General features: G+C 44.0%; 1 protein-coding gene across 8 annotated transcripts in view; it reads left to right on the forward strand.

The window, feature by feature from the left end:
* The window catches only part of LOC126335273 (TGF-beta-activated kinase 1 and MAP3K7-binding protein 3-like), a 430,472-nt gene that overhangs the window by 149,930 nt on the left and 261,641 nt on the right, over positions 1–18,901 (forward strand). Inside the window, exon 1 of one of the 8 annotated variants that reach the window (XM_049998337.1) lies at positions 5,942–6,452. The exons of the other annotated variants lie outside the window; for them this stretch is intronic. The gene's annotated coding sequence lies outside the window, so the exon portion shown is untranslated. Of the gene's footprint in view, positions 1–5,941; positions 6,453–18,901 lie in introns of those variants that run through there. 8 annotated transcript variants of the gene reach the window in all.

Consider the following 18,901-nt stretch of genomic DNA (forward strand, 5'->3'; position numbering starts at 1 on the left):
TTTCAGCACACTCCCGTGAGTATTCATTTAGTCCTTATTCTATGTTTGTTCCTCTCCGCATGTGCCGTTGTCTTATCTGCTAACACTGCGACTATCGTCGCTCTCGCTTGTATTGTCTGTGGAGTCATTCGCCGCAAGTGCTCATTGCTTTGTGTTCTCTTGTAGTTGTTAGTATTCTTCATGCAGAGCTGTAGATATTCTGTCTGCACAGTCATAAAGATCGGTCCACAAGGTCTGGTCTCGTATGTGATTGTCATATTTCTGTCATATTTCGTCGCGCGCTCTCTCATATGTGTGTGTGTGTGTGTGTGTGTGTGTGTGTGTGTGTGTGTGTGTGTGTGTGCGTGTGCGCTATTCGTCATTCCTGCGACCAATTGTCATGGTATTGAAATATGTGTTGTGGGGTCCCTCTCAACAGGCACAGTGTCTCCTGACTGAGGTTGTCCATGGCCGGTTAAGAAATGGACTATACCTCTATATGGACTATATCTCTGATGTTGGGGAAGAATTGATATACCCTAAGGGCCTCTTCGCAGTTGTCCCAATCTCTTTGACATGAATTGACTCTCCAGGTTTTGAGCTCCCTAAACATCTGTATTTCCTCACCTAAGAGGTCTCTGACTATGTCTGAGCTGCCCCTCTTCAGACAATACGTTGCTGCACCGTACTTAATAGTTATGTCTGTTGGGTGTATCCCAAGAACCACACATACGTAATGCCTCTGCTGACGTGCTGACAGAAGCCCCCATAGCCACACGCTCGCCGTAAAACATATTGTTGATTCGAAGACAACGCAGTGATGTTTTGTTATTATAGGCATGGATAATTTGTAGTTCACTGTATTGATCCTGACAAGTATGCAGTCCAAGACAAAATCAAAACCTTCATAGTGCAAGAGCAATCGTAATCTCAAAGAGGACAGTGCCACACTAAGGTAGAGTTACTAAATATGATTTTGCGAAATTCCTTCGCCAAAGAAGACGAAGTAAATATTCCAGAATTCGAATCAAGAACAGCTGCGAACATCAGTTACTTAGAAGTAAATATCCTCGGTGTATCGAAGCAGCTAAAATCAATTAAAGGCAAGTCTTCAAATGGCTCGAAGCACTATGGGACTTACATCTGAGGTCATCAGTCCTCTAGACTTAGAACTACTTAAACCTAACTAACCTAAGGACACCACAGACATACATGCCCGATGCAGGATTCGAACCTGCGACCGTAGCAGCAGCGCGGTTCCGGACTGAAGCACCTAGAACCGCTCGGCAACAGCGGCCGGCAGCAAGTTCAAATGGCTCTGAGCACTATGGGACTTAACTACTAAGGACATCAGTCCCCCAGAACTTAGAACTACTTAAACCTAACTAACCTAAGGGCATCACACACATCCGTGCCCGAGGCAGGATTCGAACCTGCGACCGTAGCAGCAGCGCGGTTCCAGACTGTAGCGCCTAGAACCGCTCGACCACCCCGGCTGGCCGGCCGGCGGAAAGTCTTCCGATTCAGATTGTATACCAGTTAGGTTCCTTTCACAGTATGTTGATATTAGAGTAGTAGTTCCACACTTAGCAACATTATACAACCACTCACTTTACGAAAGATCCATGCCTAGATACTGGAAAGTTGCGTAGATCACATCAATACGCAAGAGAGGAAATGCGAGTAATCTGCTGAATTACAGACCCATATCATTGACACCGATTTGCTGTAGGATTTTGGAACATGTATTGTGTTCGAACATTGTGAAAACCATCTATTGACTCATTATCAGCACGGATTCAGAAAATGTCACTCGTATGCAACACAACTAACTCTATATTCCCATGAAGTAATGAGTGCTATCGCAGGGAATCTCAAATTGATTCCATATTTCTAGATTACCAGAAGGCTTCTGATACCGTTCCTCACAAGTGGCTTTTAGTCAGATTGGGTGCCTATGGAGCATTGTCTCAGTTGTGCGACTGGGTTCGTAATTTCATGTCAGGAAGCTCATAGTTCGTGGTAACTAACGAAAACTCATCGAGTAAAACATAAGTGGCATCTGGCGTTCGCCAAGGAAGTGTTCGAAGCGCTCTGCTGTTCCTAGTGTTGTATCCTGCCCACTCGCTAAATACGGGGTGCCTGCTACTCGGATCGCTGGACAACAATTCAAGCAAGTTGTATTAATGAAGTTTGTTATAAAAGGGAATGATTGCAATACTTAACTTTGTGAAATACAAATGTGTCACAGGCAAAGGGCGACAGACAAAATAAGCAATCCCTTCAGTATAACAATTCTAATACAAGTGAAGTGTTACAGTTCCTGAGTTGCTGCTATACAAGTGGCTATTCTCGATGCCGCTGTGGAAGTGGGCCGCTGCCGTAGCGTTGTCGTCCTGGAGAGGGATCGGCCAGAGTGCAGTTGGCTGACGTCGTCTCTCAGCCCTTTCTGCACTAACGTTCCCGCCTGGCGTGACGGCGCTTCACTTTACGCCGGAACACCTACCCTCTGTAAATTATTTAGTAGACAATCTGAGGAGCCTTCTTAGATTGTTTGCAGACGATGCCGTCATTTACAGTCTAGTAAACTCATTAGAAGATAAATATGAATTACAAAGTGATTTAGACAAGATACCTCTAAGTAGTGATTGGGAAGGGAGTTAGACAGGGTTATAGCCTATCCCCGATGTTATTCAATCTGTATATTGAGCAAGCAGTAAAGGAAACAAAAGAAAAATTCGGAATAGGTATTAAAATCCAGGGAGAAGAAATAAAAACTTTGAGATCCGCCAATGACATTGTAATTCTGTCACAGACAGAAAAGGACCTGGAAGAGCAGCTGAACGGAATGGACAGTGTGTTGAAAGGAGGATATAAGATGAACATCAACAAAAGATAAACGAAGACAATGGAATGTAGTCGAATTGAGTCGGGTGATGCTGCGGGAATTAGATTAGGAAATGAGACACTTAAAGTAGTAAAGGAGTTTTGCTATTTGGGGAGCAAAATAGCTGATGATGGTCGAAGTAGAGAGAATATAAATTATAGACTGGCAATGGCAAGGAAAGCGTTTCTGAAGAAATTTGTTAATATCGAATATAGATTTAAGTGTCAGGAAGTCGTTTCTGAAAGTATTTGTGTGGAGTGTAGTCATGTATGGAAGTGAAGCATGGACGATAAATAGTTTCGACAAGAAGAGAATAGAAGCTTTCGAAATGTGGTGCTACAGAAGAATGCTGAAGATTAGATGGGTAGATCACATAACTAATGATGAAATATTGAATAGAATTGGGGAGAAGAGGAGTATGTGGCACAACTTGACAAGAAGAAGAGACCGGTTGGTAGGACATGTTCTGAGGCATCAAGGGATCACAAATTTAGCATTGTAGGGCAGCGTGGAGGGTAAAAATCGTAGAGGGAGACCAAGAGATGAATACACTAAGCAGATTCAGAAAGATGTAGGCTGCAGCATGTACTGGGAGATAAAGAAGCTTGCTCAGGATAGAGTAGCATGGAGAGCTTCATCAAACCAGTCTCAGGACTGAAGACTAGAACAACAACAGCCTTTATGATGCGAAAAATGGTAATTGTGGCCCAAAATAATAAAAACTGTGAGGTCATTCAAGTGAGTACGTTATTCACATGAGTACTAGAAGGATTACTTTAAACTTCGATCAAATGATAAATAACACAAATTTGACGGCTCGTCCGTACTCTGCGAAAGTACATCTGTGCGGCATGGAATCGTTATCAGATGAGATTGATGGAGGTCATCGAAACAATTCACAGAAGGGCAACTCGTCTTGTGCTATAGCGAAATAGGGGGAGAGTGTCACGGATATGGTACACGAGTTGGGCTCGCAGTCGGTAAAACGAAGGTGTTTCTCGTTGGGACAAGAACATTTCACGAAGTTTCAGTCATCAACTTTCTGCCGCTAATGCAAAAATCTTTTCTTAGTGGATGCTCTTCGCTTTATAAATAAAAACATCTATTGTAAAGCATATATGTTAAGTTCAAATTGACTGAAGAATATTATGAAGTGTGTTTTACGTGCCACAATGGCCTATTTAGAATATGTGTGCTGTCTGCACTGCAACAGCTTATACGTTGTACTGGAAAAGCGTAAGAACCGTAGCAAGACAAAGCGCTGTCCACTGGAACGTATGAAAAAGTATACAACTGTTTCACTTTCTGACTAAATAAATGCAGGCACATTGTCATGTTTTTACCATCGAAACAACATATAAAGTGGCGCTAATGTTCAAATATTCTTGTGCGACGTTGGAGCTGACGACATGCTTTTAATGAAAACATTAATGTGACTGGAAACGTTAGCCATCTTGAGATGGGTATGAATGCCAATAACCAGCTATAGCATTGAAATAAAGCATTTTAAAAGTGTTTGTGGTTGGTTGCGTTATTCACCAACAATCATTTACGGCCGCGGAGCTCATGAGATCCAGAATGGACAAAATAACATTTAGTATTCCTGCTGAAACACGTTATATACGCAGAGGTGACAGAAGTCACGGGATACCTCTTAACATCGTATCGGACCTCCTTTTGCCCGGTGTAGTGCAGCATCTCGACGTCGCACGGACTCAACAAGTCGTTGGAAGTCCCTTGCAGAAATATTGGGCCATGCCGCCTCCGTACCGTCCATAATTCAAATGGTTCTGAGCACTATGGGACTCAACTGCTGTGGTCATTAGTCCCCTAGAACTTAGAACTACTTTAACCTAACTAACCTAAGGACATCACACACATCCATGCCCGAGACAGGATTCGAACCTGCGACCGTAGCAGTCGCACGGTTCCGGACTGCGCGCCTAGAACCGCGAGACCACCGCGGCCGGCCTGTCCATAATTGCCAAAGTGTTGCCAGTGCAGGATTTTGTGCACGAACTGACCTCTCGATTATGTCCCATAAATGTTCGATGTGATTAATGTCGGGCGGTATGGGTGGCCAAATAATTCACTCGAATTTTCCAGTATATTCTTCAAACCAATAACAAACAATGGTGGCTCGGTGAGATAGCGCACCGTCATCCTTAAAAATTCCGTCTTCGTTTGGGAACGTGAAAGGCTGCAAATGGTCTCCAAGTAGCCGAACATAACCGTGTCAAGTCAGACATCGGTTCAGTTCGGCCAGATGATTCAGTCAATTCCACACCATTTTGTAGCCACCAGCAGCTTGCACAATACCTTGTTTACAACGTGTGTACATGGCTTCGTGGGGTCGGGGACACACTCGAACCCTACCATCAGGTCGCACCAACTGAAATCAGGAGTTATCTGACCATGCCCCGGTTTTCCACTCATCGCGGGTCAGACCAATATCGTCGCGAGCCCGGGAGAGGCCACAGCCGATGTCGTGCTATTAGCTATTCCCACATTGATTTTTGCTGTTACTTCACGTTTTGCTTGTCTGTTAGTACTGCAACTCTACGGAAACTCCACTGCTCTGGGTTAAAGTCGGCAACTGCGTTGCCCGTTGTGAGAGGTAATGCAATTTGATACTGGATCTCGGAATGTTGAATTCCCGAACGATTTGTGAAATGGAATGTCCCACACGCTTAGCTCGAACTACCACTCCGCATTCGTTGTCTGTTAATTCCTGTCGCGCGACCATAATCACGTCGGGTACCTTTTCACTATAATCTCCTGAGAGCAAATGACAGCTCCGCCAATGGACGACCCTTTTATGCTTTGTGTACGCGATACTACCGCCATCTGTATATGTGCGTGTCACTATTCCATGACTTTTGTCGCCTTGGCGTAGGCTCTGTGGCGTACAGTACTTGTGACAGATGGTGCCAGGGGCAGTAGTTTTACCGTTGCGGCCCGCAGGTGTGTGTGTGTGTGGTGTGAATGGCAGGCGGCGCGGCTGGCAGCTACAGCAGCTCCCGCGTCCGAGCTGCCAGTCTGCCGGCTCGGCTAGTCCTCGCGTGGGCGGTGAGCGGCTCGGTTTGGCACGGCGCGCCCCAGTCGGCCACCAGCCGCTGCGCGAGCTACGGGCAGTAGCGTGTCTCGTCTCCCAGTGCAGTGTCAGTGCCTTAACTGTGACCGTGTAAAGTGATCCAAACGCCCTGGCACGCTAGGCGCCCGCGCCCTACTCACGCTGGCCCAACTGCCCGCTGCCATCCCAGCGCGGACGGACACCGACACATGGTTCACTGTAGTCCAGCTCACGTCGGTCTCGGATGCATTTTCCAAATGAAGACATCTCTGCCTGCCTCCCCTCCCTCCCCCCCTGAAGTTAACCATTGATACTTGGGGGGAGGGAGATCTTTAAATTCGTCTTACGGACCTGCAATCCGACTTGATTTTTTTTTTCCATCCGTGGTTTGTATTTTACGTGTATCTACCGGGAGCCTTTAATACTGCGCATTAGTTCTCCAGCTGTACACAGTACTTCAGGTTAACGGACCAACGAAGAACGGCAGACTCCACCACGTAACAGTTTTTCCTGGTAAGTGAGTTTAAACTCGTTATTTCTTCGCTCTTAATCTTTACCTCGTTAACCTTGTGACGTGGAGGATCTGTCTTCTGGCGGGCTTCATTGTGACACAGCCTCCGTCAGACGGTGACAGATGAGTGGACTCATACAATGGACATTCCTCCTCGACTATAACGTACATCGGTGCGTCCGGCAGTAATAGAAGAAATGGTTCAAATGGCTCTGAGCACTATGGGACTTAACATCTGAGGTCATCAGTCCCCTAGAACTTAGAACTTTAGAACTACTTAAACCGAACTAACCTGAGGACATCACACACATCCATTTCGAACCTGCGACCGTAGCGGTCGCACGGCTCCAGACTGAAGCTCCTTGAACCGCTTAGATAGTGACTGCTCACCTAGTTAGTTATCACTTTAATCAACTCATCTCCATCCTTCAGAAGCAGAAGAAACTGTGTCACTCCAGCGCATTCAACGTCACGGTAGACAAAATGTGAAAACTGAAATCTATTCCCGTACTCTGTGATACTCTTGATCGTGATCTTGCGGTCGGAACTCGTTCATATTCTTGTAAGGCAGATAGATTTAGTCTGTTCACCAAGAGGCAATTTAGATTTATTTGAAGTACGTCACTTAAATCACCTGAAGCTTATGAGTGAACAGCACTGTGATTACTAATAGATTCTGTCAAAATGATCATCATGCGGCAGCATATGAGACATAGTTAATTATGTTGTGGCAGTTACGATAGTTGAATAATGAAAATTCAATAATATCATGATTACTGCTATCTTCATAAGGATGTGATTGGCATACAATGATGTGTTGTCACCAATGCTGTGGTTACAATAGTTATAGCAGTAACACGCTGCTCGCAGTGAAGAAAAGAGTTACTCAGAGAAATTAATCGTGCCTTGGCTGCCATGTGAAAGAAACTGTCATCGTAGCTATTGTTCAGATACACAACAGAGACTAATTGTGAACGGGTCGGCGGTGTAAAAGATGCTAACCCCCAAAAGCATAATTTAGTGTTGTTTCATGTTATCTTTGAACACATATGAAGTGAAGAACATAAATACATTAAGGCAAAACAATTTATAAAGTAGACAGTACTTTGTAGTGGCACAAATTGAACGAACTACTTGTTACCGGTACTTGGTACGTTCGTAAACGTTATAGATACCGTGATCAAACTAGTCCTCCGTAAATTGAGGATTAGCACTTTCTTCCGCCGACCGCTTAAGTCACGGTTTACATGTTGTACTCCTGAAATCCTAGTTATTCCACACTGCGCAGGTACCTTGTCGAGGAACTGTACTTCTCATGTAAGCAGCTCATGCTGTTCCAGAATCTTCTGAAGTTAAAACAACTCCCACAATGGCTTATACGTTGTGGTTCTAACCTCGAACATTGTTCGAGTTCGTGGAATATAGTTTAGAAGCAGAGTAAACTCCCATTTCCTAAAACAATAATCCAAAGTATTATTACCTGACAGTACCATCTGGTACTACAAACACCAAGAGGTGTTTTATGATCAATTTCAAACCTCATTTTCGCCTAAAAAACTTCTCTATTCAATTTAGAATGACATTTTTCTACAATTTTTGACACTCACTTTCTGCCAGCGTTTCGATTTACATGTCTCTGACCTTTACAATGTCAAGCTCTCTTTAAAGCAGGTGTACCCTTAGCAGGCCCATGAACACCGCAAGACGAAATGCGTTCTACAAAAGAGAGTGCTTTTAGGCTGTAAATTACGCAGAACCTGTGTCCTTGAGCGAGCAATTTCAAAGTATTCACCACACAGAATGCACTTGCGCGGAACGAATTGTAGTCACAAGAGACTCCCCGTATCGTGTTTTAAAGCTCCGCTCTGGTCGGGTGCTACATGTTTATTTCGTTACGATCACATTTCGCGCTCCTCTCTTTTGTAGCTGTCCTTGCGGTGAAGTGCGCATCACACTTGTGCGTTCATTGTTTACTTCTCTTCCTCTCTCAGCTCTTCTTCTGTCCAGCCCCTTCCACCTTCCACTCTCGCCTATTTTCGCGCCGTTACGATTACATTTTCTCGTGTGTCGCCTTGTTATCGTTCTGTCCTTCTATCCTGCGGCCAGCGTCTCGAGCAGCCGTTTTCATTGTTTACCTTTCTCATCTCTGCTCTTGTACTATTCACCCCTCCCCCTCCATACATAGCCAGTTCGCTTCTTCTTTCCCCTCCTCTCCCCTCCCCTCCCCTCCCCTCCCCACCCCTCGTGGCGCCCTCCCTGGCAGACAGCTGAAGGTTGCGGGTAATGCACGGCTTATTTTTGTAACAAAGCAGGTGAGAAGTGAAACTGTCTCCGGTGCACGGCATCTGATCTAGGCAGAAGTTGTGGCGCGCACGACGGAGCACTGCGTGGATGCTGCAATCTCTCCACTTCTGGCAGCTGCCAGGCGGTTCTAATTTCTGCCGTGCATTTGGCGGCAAGGCGGGCCGGCCTGCACCGCCGAGATGCTCGCTTGTTTTCGAAACTTGTCGCGGCGTGGCAAATGCGTGCAAAATACCTGTCGCGATACCACATTATGAGCACCGACATGTACGCGGCTCATGAATCAAGTCGTGCTGATATATATGCGAAGGAACCGTGCTGTCTCGTGCTATTAATTAAGACTGTTAACTCTCGCGACCGTTTGTATCCGTAGTTGTTTCTCGTACTCGCATTTTTCTCTCTCTGAAATGCGAGATGCGAGAATCTTACCCGTTTATTTTGGTGGATATAGATTTCATACCTGTAAGATTCTTTCAGAGAGTACTCTTAACTAGTTGTTGTTTCGGTCATCAGTGCGAAACCTGGATTAATGCAGTTCTTCACGGTAGTCTAGCCGCTGCTAGTATCTTCATCGCTGCATAACTATTACAGCTTGACATAGTTACTGTATTCGATTCCCTCTCTTTATTTTTACCCTACGCACTTCCTTCCAATACCAAATTGACGATTCCATGACGCCTAGAGATGTATCATATGATGTGATTGATTTTTATAGTCAGGTTGTTACACTTCTTTTGTCCCCATTTCGGTTCATTAGTTAGTCAATCTACCTGTCCAGTCCTCAGCATTCGTCTGTTGCACCACATTTCAAAAGCTTCTATTTTTTTGTAGTATGAACTATTGGGCTTGTGCATAAGTTCGTAGCGTTTTTGTTTTGCATGTCGGCATTCTGGTTGCTGAGGGTTTATTTATCGATTGCCATATTTATTTGGAATTCACTGTTGCTGTTTGAGTTTTCGTATTGTCTTTTTGTCATTTGGAGATAGTGAGTGGCTCTGTGGACATTAGAAAATGAAGTGCCAAGTGGAGAAATCGGAACATTTCCGACATATTCTTCAGTTTTGAGTTCAGTATAGGGCTGAAAGTAGCGGAGACAGCCAGAGACATATGTACCGTAATTATGGATAATCCCACTGGACAGAGCACGACAATAAAATGGTTTTATCATTTTAGTGAGGATCGTTTTGACATTGGGACTCTACATTGTTCAGGAATAAATTTGGGGTTCGATGAAGATCGTTTAAACGCATTAATCCACAATGATCCACATCAGTGTACTCGAGAACTGTGATCATTCTACATTTGCACGCAATGGCGAAGGTTCAGAAATCGGGTATGTGGCTACCGCATGCTCTAATCCAAAATCACAAAAAATCAGCGGGTTACTATATGTGTATTTCTGCTTGTTCGTCATCATTTGGCCCGTGTACAACACCGACCATGCCTATCCTGTATCGTTACTAGTGACGAGAAATGGTGTGTTAATGCTAAAGTAAGGAAAAGAAAGGAATGGTTGAGCCCAGGCAAAGCAGCAACTCCCTGTACCAAGATATGCGCGCATGCACAAAAGATAACGTTATGGATGTGCTACAACAGCAACTGTGTGGTGCACTACGGATTGTTTCCCCGACGTGTAACCATCACTGCTGACATTTATTGTCAATAACGGTGACGTCTTGCAAGCACAATCTAAGAACAACGACCAGGAAGACAACGTAAAATGATGCTACACCGCTCCACGATAACGCCCGCACGCATCCTGCTAGACTGACAAAAGCACTATACAGGAGTTGGCTTGGAAAGTCATTCCGCACTCACCTTATTCACCTTATATTACACCCTCAGATGTTCACCTTTTTCGCCCACTGCCGAACAAGCTTCGAGGAACTTCCTTTCCAGATAAAAAAGCACTCCGCACGTGGCTCGACGAGTTCTTCGCCTCAAAACCACGTGATTTCTAGTCTCGGAATCAAACAGCTACCCCAGCGTTGGCAGACTGTTAGAAATAGTGAAGGAGAATGCATGATGACTAAAGTCTCTTGTATGTGTATCTGCTGTGTTTATTAAACTTATGGAACAACGATGCGGACTTATGCGGCAACGCAATCTACATCTACCTACATCCATACTCCGCAAGCCACCTGACGGTGTGTGGCGGAGGGTACCCTGAGTACCTCTATCGGTTCTCCCTTCTATTCCAGTCTCGTATTGTTCGTGGAAAGAAGGATTGTCGTTATGCTTCTGTGTGGGCTCTAATCTCTCTGATTTTATCCTCATAGTCTCTTCGCGAGATATACGTAGGGGGGAGCAATATACTGCTTGACTCTTCGGTGAAGGTATGTTCTCGAAACTTCAACAAAAGCCCGTACCGAGCTACTGAGCGTCTCTCCTGCAGAGTCTTCCACTGGAGTTTATCTACCATCTCCGTAACGCTTTCGCGATTACTAAATGATCCTGTACCGAAGCGCGCTGCTCTCCGTTGGATCTTCTCTATCTCTTCTATCAACCCTATCTGGTACGGATCCCACACTGTTGAGCAGTATTCAAGCAGTGGGCGAACAAGCGTACTATAACCTACTTCCTTTGTTTTCGGATTGCATTTCCTTAGGATTCTTCCAATGAATCTCAGTCTGGCATCTGCTTTACCGACGATCAACTTTATATGATCATTCCATTTTAAATCACTCCTAAAGCTGTACTCCCAGATAATGTATGGAATTAACTGCTTCCAGTTGCTGACCTGCTATTTTGTAACTAAATAATAAGGGATCTATCTGTCTATGTATTCGCAGCACATTACACTTGTCTACATTGAGATTCAATTGCCATTCCCTGCACCATGCGTCAATTCGCTGCAGATCCTCCTGCATTTCAGTGCAATTTTTCATTGTTACAACCTCTCGATACACCACAGCATCATCTGCAAAAAGCCTCAGCGAACTTCCGATGTCATCCACCAGGTCATTTATGTATATTGTGAATAGCAACGGTCCTATGACACTCCCCTGCAGCACACCTGAAGTCACTCTTACTTCGGAAGACTTCTCTCCATTGAGAATGACATGCTGCGTTCTGTTAACTAGGAACTCCTCAATCCAATCACACAATTGGTCTCATAGTCCGTATGCTCTTACTTTGTTCATTAAAAGACTGTGGGGAACTGTGTCAAACGCCTTGCGGAAGTCAAGAAACACGGCATCTACCTGTGAACCCGTGTCTATGGCCCTCTGAGTCTCGTGGACGAATAGCGCGAGCTGGGTTTCACACGACCCTCTTTTTCGAAACCCATGCTGATTCCTACAGAGTAGATTTCGAGTCTCCAGAGAAGGCATTATACACGAACATAATACGTGTTCCAAAATTCTACAACTGATCGACGTTAGAGATATAGGTCTATAGTTCTGCACATCTGTTCGACGTCCCTTCTTGAGAACGGGGATGTCTTGTGCCCTTTTCCAATCCTTTGGAACGCTTTGCTCTTCTAGAGACCCACGGTACACAGCTGTAAGAAGGGGGTCAAGTTCCTTCGCGTACTCTGTGTAAAATCGAACTGGTATCCCATCAGGTCCAGGGGCCTTTCCTCTTCTGAGCGATTAATTGTTTCTCTATCCCTCTGTCGTCTATTTCGATATCTACCATTTTGTCATCTGTGCGACAATCTAGAGAAGGAACTATAGTGCAGTCTTCCTCTGTGAAACAGCTTTGGAAGAAGACATTTAGTATTTCGGCCTTTAGTCTGTCATCCTCTGTTTCAGTACCATTTTGGTCACAGAGTGTCTGGACATTTTGTTTTGATCCACCTACCGCTTTGACCTAGGACCAAAATTTCTTAGGATTTTCTGCCAAGTCAGTACATAGAACTTTACTTTGGAATTCATTGAACGCCTCTCGCATAGCCCTCCTCACACTGCATTTCGCTTCGCGTAATTTTTGTTTGTCTGCAAGGCTTTGGCTATGTTTATGTTTGCTGTGAAGTTCCCTTTGCTTCCGCAGCGGTTTTCTAACTCGGTTGTTGTACCTCGGTGGCTCTTTTCCATCTCTTACGATCTTGCTTGGCATATACTCATCTAACGAATATTGTACGATGGTTTTGAACTTTATCCACTGATCCTCAACACTATCTATACTTGAGCAACACTTTTGTGTTGAGCCATCAAGTACTCTGAAATCTGCTTTTTGTCACTTTTGCTAAATAGAAAAATCTTCCTACCTTTTTTAATATTTCTATTTACGGCTGAAATCATCGATGCAGTAACCGCTTTATGATCGCTGATTCCCTGTTCTGCATTAACTGATTCAAATAGTTCGGGTCTGTTTGTCACCAGTTATGAACGTTTGAGTCTCCCAGTCTATATCCGGCAAATTAAAATCCCCACCCAGAACTATAACATGGTGGGGAAATCTACTCGAAATATTTTCCAAATTATTCTTCAGGTGCTCAGCCACAACAGGTGCTGAGCCCGGGGGCCTATAGAGACATCCAATTACCATGTCTGAGCCTGCTTTAACCGTGACCTTCACCCAAATCATTTCACAATTGGGTTCTCCGTGAATTTCCTTCGATACTGTTGCACTTCTTATCGCTATAAACACGCCTCCCCCTTCACTGTCCAGCCTGTCTCTGCGGTATACATTCCAATCTGAGTTTAGGATTCTATTTCTGTTTACGTCATGTTTCAGCCAACTTTCTGTCCCTAGTACTATATGGGCGTTGTGACCGTTTATTAAATGAGAGCAGTTGTGGGACCTTTCTATAGACGCTCCTGCAGTTTACTATTAGCACATTAATATTGTTATTCCCTGTTGCATTTTGCCTACTCCTACCTTGCCGCGTCTCAGGAGGCGTCTTGTCTGGCCTAGGGAGGGAATTCTCTAACCTAAAATAACCCCATGTGCACTCCACACGTACTCCGCTACCCTTGTAGCCGCTTCCGGCGTGTAGTGCACGCTTGACCTATTCATGAGGACCCTACATTTCTCCACCCGATAGCGATAGCAATATTTATTATCCACCTTTCACACCGCACAAAGCTACACCCCATAGAATACCTCTAGAAAAACTTCGTAACCTTTAAATTTGTATTCCATGTTTACAAATTTTTCTTCTTCAGAAAGCTTTTCTTGCCGTTGCCAGTCTTCATTTTATATCCTCTCTACTTCGGCCATCGTGAGTGTTTTTTGTGCCGAAATTGCAAAACTCATCTACATACTTCTAGTGTCTCATTTCCTAATCTAATTTCCTCAGCATCGCCCGATTTAATTCGCCTACATACCACTAAGTCCGCATCCACAGCTGCATAGTCTACGTAAATGAGTGCCACGCGTCTGTTGTTTCCTTTCATAGAGCTGCTTGATCACTGCTGCAAAATGCTAGTTTCTGCAAGTGTCAGCTTGTTCATTTATTTATCTTTTTCGTTTTTTCTTTTAAATTGATGTTTACGATCTCGTGTGCTTTGTTTCTCGCGCGCGCTGTGGTACCCAAGGGGTATCACAAACCTGAGCTTTCTCGACAATTAAGAGAGTGTGCATCTAAATAGCATCAAAAACGCACTGCAGTGGAAGGTGGCCTGTATAATACGGTTTGTTTTACCGTGTTGTGGCACTGTGTTCCCACGTCGACGCCGTGGATTCTAAAAAGCTCAGTATTTCCTTACTTTATTTTTATTTCATTTGGCAAGATACATGTAATTGCGGTACCTGATACCGAACTATGAGAAACTTAATTCGATGATAACGGTATGCATTTTGATGTCTTCAACCGGATCACAATTTTTTATGTGGCATGTGGGAAAGTTTCCTAGAGCCATTGCTATTATACTAATAACTAGTGACGAAGTGCAATCAAAGGACGGTTTACAACTTGTTAACGAAATCATATAACAGTGTATTCGATTCACAATTGAACGGCAATTTCGAAGATGATAAAACAAATGTATAAGAGCCTGTATACCATGTTCTGCTTCCCAGAAAAGAACTTCGCTACTGAAGTCGGCAGTAGAACGTCAAGTTGTAGAAATCATATCTGTAGTAAACTGCTCGTTCACTACCACTGAGTCCATTGATTTTTTGGTGAAACTTGACAGTGAATTATGGACACAATTCAGTGTCGAAAACTAAAACAATGCCTCACTACTACGCCACTAGGAATAGTGCCTTAGTAGTGAGAGAAAGCTGATTCTTTTCTGATCTCGTGCATAATGAAGTAGATGTCTGTAGTTTTGTCAGAATGAAATGCTTGTAATAACACCTGACAGGTAGTGATCTGTAACTTCATATCATTGCAGGTAGGTTCATAATTTTATCAACAGAGCACAGCAAGAAACCCTTTTTATTATTATAATCATTGGTTTCGGCTGAGTGGGATCATCTTCAGGTTTGAAATACGGAGTGGATGCTATTACAATAAAAATATGATCTCAGTTGGACATTGATTATAAAATGTGTAGGAATTTTGAAGATGACAGGAGAGTAAGATTAATATGAGCGTAAAGAACTGTGCAGCTGCTGCATCAGAAAGTCGTGCCTATCGGCTCAGAGACGTCGAACGTGGACTAGGCACTGGACGTCACCTGAGTAATACGAGTATGCCCGCCCGGCTAGCTGCGTGGTCTAAAGTGCTGCTTCCCGAGCGGGAAGGCGTGCCAGTCCCCGGCACGAATCCGCCCGGTGGATGGTTTTTGAGGCGGTTTTCCATCTGCCTCGGCGACCGCTGCCTCGTTGTTCCTCTTATTCCGCCTCTATTACACTATGTCGGCGATTCCTGGTCAAACACTGTCTCCACGTACGCATACACCATCATTACTCTACAACACAAATATTTGGGGCTACACTCATCTGGTAGTGTGAGACAATCCCGGAGGGGGGGGGGGGGGGGGATCCACTGGGGGCCGAACCGCACAATAACTCTGGGTTCGGTGTGGGGCGGCGGTGGGGTGGGTTGACTGCTGTGGTCTGAAATCAGTGAAAGGAAGCACTCGTGGAGTTCCAAAGTGCTACCAACAGTCCACTAGCACAGTGACTGTTCTTAGGGAGTTAAAAAGAATGATACGGTAGACGAGCAGCACCTCATAACACACACTTTTCTGTAGTTAAAGCTAAGCGACGCTTGAGGTGGTGTCAAGAGCGACGCCAGTGGACAGTGGATGACTGGAAACGAGTGATTTGGAGTGATGAATCACGTTATATCCTTTAGCAGCCCGGTATATGAGGTTTGGATTTGCTGAATGTCCAGAGAACGTTACCTATCATCATGGATAGTGTGGAGAAGGTGGTGTTACGGTGCGTGGGTGGGGGTGGGAGGGGGGTAGTTTATCGTGGTTGTGGTTCCCTTATTGTGCTTAAGAAAACGCTAAATAGAGAACATGAGGTCCTATCGCACTTCCATGTGACACTCCTGACGTTACTTTTGTCTCCATTGAACACTCGCTACCCAGGACAACTTACTGGATCCTGTTCGTCAAAAAAATCGTGAAGCCATTCACGTGTTTGAGAATCTATTTTGTAACGTCGGACCATTTTTAATCGTCTGCAGATACAATGTCGAAAACTTTCCAGAAATCATTATTATGAGAAGGAAAGTTGCTGCTCATCATATAGCGGAGATGCTGGTTGCAGATAGGCACAACAAAAAGACTCTCACAACTAAAGCTTTCTGCCATTAAGGCCTTCGTAACTATAGGCACACACACACACACACACACACACACACACACACACACACACACACACACACACACACACACACACAAACACACACACACGAGTCATGTGTATGAGTTCCACAGCATGCTGAATATCGTGTCCCTAAATCAGTGAACTTACTGTATGTTGGCTGTGGAGAACGAGTTAGTAAATGGGACGTTTAAACGAAGTGCTTGTTATTTTCTGAACGGAGAGCAGTTGTAAATTTAAGAGTGAAACTGTTTTCCATCTCCGCTGATCATGAAACGAGTATGATACACAATATCGTCTAGTCTGAAAGCCAGCCTAAACTTGTAAGTTAGAGGTTATAATATGTTGCGACGCAGCTGACATTTTTTCCCTCCTCTTCAGTGGTCCAGGTGTCATAGTACTGGCCGCGGAGCGCTTTTTCTGGAGACAGACATTTCATTCCCATTAAGACGTAATTTGGAGCTTCACCCGGTGGGAAAGAAAATGCAGGAGCTTGTAGATAGCTGGCTATCTCCTGTTTCTGTATAGTGTTTATGTATGTTTCAGAGAAATTAGAAATGCATAGGCATAGGCGAAGAAAAGGCTCTAAAATTTGCTATCTTTTGGTAGGCAAGGAGAACGAAACATTGAAATTCGTAACAGTGCATGTTGGATAAGGTTGTCCACAGCACAAAGCTGTAGGTAAAAGGATTTCTGTGTTACTTTAGATTGACTGGCATTTTATCATTAAATGGCATACATGTCTGCATATGTACATGCGTGAAGATAAACAGAGCATGTTCGAAACGCTTAGCTTTATGTTAAGTTAAACACAAAATAAATATAAATGTGGCTGGTAACAGTATAGCGTAAATAATTAAACTATACGTATTTTTGTCCATAGTAAAATTGTTTTATTTCGAGCATTTATATTAAAATGAATTTAGTGACATTAAAAGAGTTCCGGAAAAAAGATTCGATTCTCCACTTAAAAGAAAATGCTAGACTTTCTGACATACGTAATGCTTTTCTTATGGCACTTGAGGTATACGTAGAGATGCTATGAACCAAAACTACCTTTCGGTAGTTTCGGAACGGTGCATAAATGACGTAGTAAATGGTAGGGTCACCGACAGTATTTGTAGCACTGGTAGGGAGAGAACATAAATGAATGTTAGTCTAGAAACTGAGAGCCCACGACTTGTCTTCGCTTTTTTCCCCCCTTTTTTAGCACATAATTAGAACCGCTCATCATTCAGTGTTAGTCTATTTTAAATCGTTGAAGAATATAAATTGCGTTTTATAAGTAATAAAAATTAACTTCTGTGCATTTATGTAACAAAAGCAATTATTTTTATGCAAGTACAGATTACATACACAAACGTAAAAAATATATAATTATTGTTGTTATTTTGTACTTAATGATAGGAAGCCAAGAGTTTTCTGCTATTACTGATAACTGCAAACGTTGTTAATGAATAACACATACACGTTTTACGTAAGTTCGACGAACTATTGAAGCAATGTTTGATGTACTTTTGTTTTGCGTTTTTTCTCAGGTTTTTGTCGAGGAAAGCTTTCCTACCGCTATATGATAAATCTGTATTGTTTTCTTAATGTTTACTACAGCATCCGTCTGTTTCACATTGCAAATCAACAATTTTCGAATAAAATCTGAGTTAAACATTGAAAATTTCCATTTTCCTATAAATACTGTTTACTTTTAAGTATCAGACAGGATATCTATGTAGAACCTGGCCCTTTATATATCGTCACTCAATTTCTAGATGGTTCAGCACTTCCAGTTTTTAGGGGAATCTAGTAAGACACTGGCAAGATACGCAAAGAAAGTGATCGTTATGAGGTAACGCCCAGTAGATATGCAACGCACCTAATGTAGAGGTAGCGCAGGTACAACCTTACCTGACCAAAGCTACTAGGAAATCTACCGCAGTCTACGCTTACCTACAATAGTTTACGTTAGCCTACGGTAGTCTTGCAACTCTAGGTATACTATTACAGTAGTTCATTCGCCGGTTTCTTCGAATGGACGCCTCGTCCACTTTCTCATCACTTCCAACGAATGTACCGGGAACACCTATCCAGAGTGCACTAGTCAGTAACTCCGCCTCTGCTGACCGGCGCCAGTTCGTCACGCGACCGACTCCTCCGTTTCCTCGGGCCGGCCCGCGGCCAGCGCTTCCCCAGTAGTGTCTCGGACAAATGAGAGGGAGCGCACTTGTCGAGTCTCCTGCTGCAGCTCCAGTAACTCGCATTTACTTGCCCTGGTATCGCATTTCAGCTGTTTCTCTTAGGCCACGTACAATATTTTCTTTTATAGTGCGTTTTGGGACAAACTGCCTATCTGAAAGTTTAATATCCGCGCCCTCCCCCGCTCCCCTCCCCCCCCCCCCTCTCTCTCTCTCTACTGTAGTACGCATACTACAGACCTCACCGTCGGACACACAGATCGGCCTTTTCTCACCACCGCTTCCACTGC

This window comes from Schistocerca gregaria, chromosome 2, assembly GCF_023897955.1.
Source record: "Schistocerca gregaria isolate iqSchGreg1 chromosome 2, iqSchGreg1.2, whole genome shotgun sequence".
Taxonomy (NCBI): Eukaryota; Metazoa; Arthropoda; class Insecta; order Orthoptera; family Acrididae; genus Schistocerca; species Schistocerca gregaria.